Consider the following 5,668-nt stretch of genomic DNA (forward strand, 5'->3'; position numbering starts at 1 on the left):
TAAACATCTCCATTGTAGATGATCTTATGTTCCACTAAAGGGGAAATTCTCTAGATTGCATGAAATGTAAAGTATCTCATTCATCTCTGTTGCATTCAAAAAAGTCTCGAAAGCTTTTGTGGATTCTCTTATGTGGAATTGGACCATCACGAAAACACAAACTCGTTTTGACAGAATTGGTGGCTAAACACGCGTTTGAAGGGAAGGTACGTCGACACAGGTGGCAATTTTCTCAAAACATTTTTGACAAATTATTATTCTAGGGAATTAAAACCTAAATCATAGTACTCCCTCAATTCTAAATTTTAAGACGTTTTGACAAATTGTTACCAGAAAACGAGAGGATGCATCCCAAAGCACACCCAATAAAACCTCATTCCCGTGGTGATACGGATCGTTACACACAAGACGACCTTCGGCAATAGTTAAGTCAGCGGAGCACAGCAGCCTCCTCAAGTTAGCTGAACCAACAAAACGCAGATACAGGTCTAACAGAATCAAGGTTTGGGTTCTAAACGATAGTCACACAGTGTCTATCGGCTGCTCAAAGCCAAAACGATCAGTTAGAACTGACATATAACGTAGCCACCACTCTGCCTCAAGATGGCGTCAAGGCAGCAAGCCTGCGCGGGGGAGTCCTAGATCTTGGGCGTGATGGCCTGTGACAAACATAAGAAAATGATCAGTACGTCGACCCACACAACATAATTATTTTACAATTCAAGTGAAAAATGCCACCATACTGGAATTGCACTTGCAAAACAAATGAGCTTAAAAAATAGCTGTAGAAATAATAAGAAGTGTGTTCCAGTTCCAGAATATGATGCAAGAATATCACGGTGTGGCACTATTCGGATAAGTATTTTGGACATGACGTAGATCATGCAATGCAGATACATAGCCAAGAGAAAAGGAAAATTTACGCCAGTGGGCTAATGGAGCAAATGAAAACAACCCATTAGCATTAACACCATACCTTGCACTCTTGAAATTCTGTATAGGACCTCTGCTGAATGCCCAATCAACATAGATAGTTTTTGTGAACAGCTGGCTCCTGTTCATTGCTCTGATAGCAGCTTGTGCTTCCTCAAAGCTTTCGTATTCAATCCGCGCATATCCCTGTCACCCAGCAGAATCCAGGTGAGGCAGTGGGGCAAACAAAAGTGGGTGCATAAGAGAAACTGAACAGAAAGTTACTGTTACCAGATACTATGTCTACTGTTTCTCCTTAACTAGCATAGGCTTTTATTGCAAACGGTGAATTATATTTCCATAAAACCACAACTACAGGCACACTGCAGTGTATCACATGCTGTTCTCCAGAAACAGTACTTCAGACTTAATTTTCTTACTGGGTTTAAACTGTGTAAAACAATTTGCCAAATCTGAATCGTCAGTGATTCAGTTTGCCAATTTGCTAGGAACAAAGATGCATTAAGTAAAATGTGTAAGTAAATTGGCACTTGCTGTTCCAATATGTGGGAGGTCAAGTAGAAGACTCTAGTGGCTGGATGGCAATCCCTTCTGTTAAGGGGGGGGGGGGGGGGGGGGGGGGGGGGGGGGGGGGGGTGACATGGCTACAATCTTGGAAGGGAAATTATATCAAGGAGGTAGGCTTGCACGTAGCAATACACAAATTTACTTGATATCCACATATAAGCTCCCAAGACTATGATCCATTAGGTGGATGCCATCATCGCTAGATTATTTCGGCAAGGAGGTCACAGAAGGGAGGAAATATCATTTAGCCAAATGAGTGTGCAGACTAAACTTAAATGGGCTCTGCCTAAAGATTGCCAAAATGAATAGGAGTCGACTAAGCAAATGATATTGACAAGTTTACCAAATCTAATTTTACATCTGAAGGATGCCACTTGTACTTAATGAGCCAACTGTGACAAGTTTACCAAGCCTAAATTTACATGGCTGAAGAATGCCACTTGTACTTAATGAGCATTGTTTCTTATGAATATCTCTAAATTCCTTGACTCTGTTAAATGGCCCTAAGGAAAAAACCTGCTAGTAAAGAAAACGTTTGGCAATGATGATCATAAGACAAGATGTATGAATGGCTAGATCACTTTGTGCAGAATGAACTACATACATCAGGACCTTGGTACAATCAATTCAACAGAACATATGTTAAACAGAATAGAACTTTAGTTAGAAACAATTGAGCTTTTATGTGAACCTCATGAAAGTCTATATTCTGAACAAATAATGAGCATCATTTGTTTTTAGCCTCCCAGAGTAAAGCTATCAAATTTACCTTGGCATATCCAGTGCGGCGTTCTAGATTGAGATGCAAGTCCTTGACATGACCAAATTCACTGAAAGCATTGTAAAGATCATCTTCTTCAGCATCTTCTTTAACTCCAGAAACAAGAATTGTCCAGCCTTCGATAGCTAGATGAATAAAGTTCTCAGTTAACACAAGAGATTAAGCGATCATCGAACAATAGACATATGAGAAATACATCACTACTGCACCAGAAAAGAAACAACAACCATAAACCAAAAGCAGTGTAATAACCACATAGATTTGCATATAACAGAAGTATAGAAAACAGTGGAAAGGAACAAGCAGACCTTCGGGGTTTTTTTCCAATTTATTATGTTATTCATACATGTTTAACAAGTATGGGTAAACTGATGTGCATATCACCAGGGACTACCTGGAAGAGTTACCCCACAAGTTCCTGGTGCTGAAAACGCTGGACTACATACATTAGTCAATCTAAAAAAACGTCAAAGTATACAAACAAGACATTTTTCATGGTTTTGCAAAACACAATATGTAGTAAATACTAAGAGAGAATTCCTTATTTGACACTGGTAAAATGAGTCGTTCCTTTCTTGGCTCTGAAATTTTCTTCGTTCCCTATTTGACACTCACTTCAACTTTCATCCCTAATTTGACACTACCGTCAAATCCGTTAGCTAACGGTGTTAACTGGCTGTTAAAAAGACGTTTTTGCCCCTAGAAAAAAAGCGGCGAAGCAAATTTGAGAGGAAAAAAAAACATGCGCCCGCCTCTGATGCATGCGCCCAGCTGCAAAAAAAAAAGGTGCAGGTTTTTTTCCCTCTCAAATTTGCTTCGCCGCTTTTTTTTATAGGGGCAAAAACGTCTTTTTAACAGCCAGTTAACACCGTTAGCTAACGGATTTGACGGTAGTGTCAAATTAGGGATGAAAATTAAAGTGAGTGTCAAATAGGGAACGAAGAAAATTTCAGAGCTAAGAAAGGAACGACTCATTTTCCCAGTGTCAAATAAGGAATTCTCTCAAATACTAAATGATGCTGCTAAGGGATATCAAATAAGCAGCACAATACAGAAATTGTATCATGCTAATGTGCTATTTGTGCAACACTATTGCCCTTCCTAATAAAAATCTAATGACTAAGACATCCCTTTTCTGTACTCATACTGGTTACTTGTCGTACGGTAATGGGACATATTTTGAGCCCTAAAGTGCGTTACTCTGCTTGTTGCTACAACACTAGAAGTCTGTAAGAAAGCAGTGACAAACACACCTTCACATACCACCTACTATGAATGAGTAAATCTGACCAGTTCTTTAAAATAGGATAATATCAGGCTGCGTTTATATGAGAAACAATCCACAACAAAGAAACGGGGTGGAGGCCAACCAAAAAGAGGGCATGCATCATTCTATTCCTACCTTGTGCAAATGAAACTACTCTCTCTGACAGTTCAAACTTTGCAGTGTAATTGTTCACTAGGTTGTTATTTTAACCCTGTGGCCCTGTATTACCTTGCCAAATCATTCTCCTATACCTGATAAACGATGGACACCTAAATGGGCAAGGGCAATCATGTTATCTCCCAGCAACTGCAAAACTAGTACCAGCATGTAAAATGTGCCCTTTAGTTCAGAGTGACCACATTGTTTTTATGTGATCCATAAGCATCATAGCCCAGCATTTTAGTTTGATGGCTCTAAAAAATCCGAACCCTTGAACAACTTGAACTCCCTGTCAAACATTGTGATCAATACAATCAAACTAGTGATCAAGTTAATCCTTGCTGCAAACAACTGGCATTGAGCATGCATTCCAGCAAACATAATGAAGTCATTCTGAATTTTCCGTATTTACATTATCCATTAAAAGGGCAGATGCACCATTCCACAGTTTCCCTCATTCTTACTACCAATATATGCTGCTGGTGCTGAATAAATTAGTTAACATAGTGCAGCCACTGTTCTACCATATTTAATCCAGGGGATGAAAACACTTACTGTAACCCCCCCCCCCCCCCCCCCCCCCCCCCCCCCCCCCCCCCCCCCCCCCCCCCCGCCCCCCAAAAAAAAAACGGCCACCAAACCTACAGAAAGATCATCTAATCTAATACAAGTATTTCCTTGACCTCTGTGTGCCCTACAAAGTTACTCCTTGCCGCAAACAGCTGCCATTGAACATGAATTCCAGCAAACATAATGAAGTCACTCTGAATTTGCATTATCCATCAAAAGGACAGATGCATCATTCAACAGCCTCTCCCTCATTCTGACTACCAATAGGTGTTGAATAAATTAGTTTACATAGTGCAGTCACCGCTCTACCGTATTCAATCCAGGGGATGAAAATACTCCCCTCCCCCAAACGCCCACTAAACCTACAAAAGGATCATCTAATCTAATATAAGTATTTCCTTCCTCTGTGTGCTCTATAAGATTCATGCTTATGAACTACTACATGTGTTTATACGAAACCACCAACCCTGCACACCTCGTGTTGGGTTTGGATGTTATGCCGAAACATCACAGTTTACTGAAGGTAATTCCTGGTGAAACTTCGAAATATTACGACAGTAATACGGAGTACGTATCAGATCAAACTGTATCACTTTCTGATCAAGCACACCCGAGCCGAAAACCCCAAACCCCGCTAAAACATCAGTACATCACCAACCACGAGCCTTAGCAAAAACTTCAATAACCTCGCTCGCAAATTTCGACGAAAAGCGGGCTCCAAAGCAACGCGCAAACCCCAACGAAATTTCGCAAACTATGAAAGCCAAAACCCCAACCAAAAATTGAAACCTAGAGATCATGCCAAAAAGTGGCCGCGCAAAGGGATTCTCACAGCGCTGCGGGCCGGGACCATGGTCTCCGTCGTTGGTGATGGAGTCGAAGCGGTAGTGCGGTAAGAACGGAGGGGCTGCGACCGGGGAAGCGCCCGCGGGTGCGCACCACGGCGGAGGAAACGATGCGGGGCACGGGGAGAGCGCGGGCGGCGCGGCCGTCCTCCTCCATGGCGTCCTCGTCGTCCTGGTCGTAGTCGACGAACTCCACGTCACCCTCCTCCACCGCCGCCGCTCGCCCCATCGCCGCCACCATGATGGGACGGGAGAGAGCGAGAGAATGGGAAGGCGAGTGTGGTAGTTAGGCATGAAAACGGCATTACAGTGTAGAAAAGGACGGACGGTTCGGGATATTTCTATATTTTAGTAATTGAAAAATGATTGAAATAGTTACGAAATCAATTGGAAATGATAATTTTTTATGTTTGGCAAAATTCGAAAACGATATCATAATATAGAAAACGGTATCATAATATAGAAAACGAAAGGGGTCGGTTCGGAATATTTCTGTACCGTTTTCATCCTTAGTGGCAGTGGGTGGCAATCGGCAACGTGGGGATA

General features: G+C 41.8%; 1 pseudogene; it reads right to left on the reverse strand.

The window, feature by feature from the left end:
• Positions 1-296: 296 nt before the first annotated feature.
• Positions 297-5,408, reverse strand: LOC136537764 (RNA-binding protein Y14B-like; annotated as a pseudogene).
• Between the last annotated feature and the right edge of the window lie 260 nt (positions 5,409-5,668).

This window comes from Miscanthus floridulus, chromosome 2 (assembly GCF_019320115.1).
Source record: "Miscanthus floridulus cultivar M001 chromosome 2, ASM1932011v1, whole genome shotgun sequence".
Lineage (NCBI taxonomy): Eukaryota > Viridiplantae > Streptophyta > Magnoliopsida > Poales > Poaceae > Miscanthus > Miscanthus floridulus.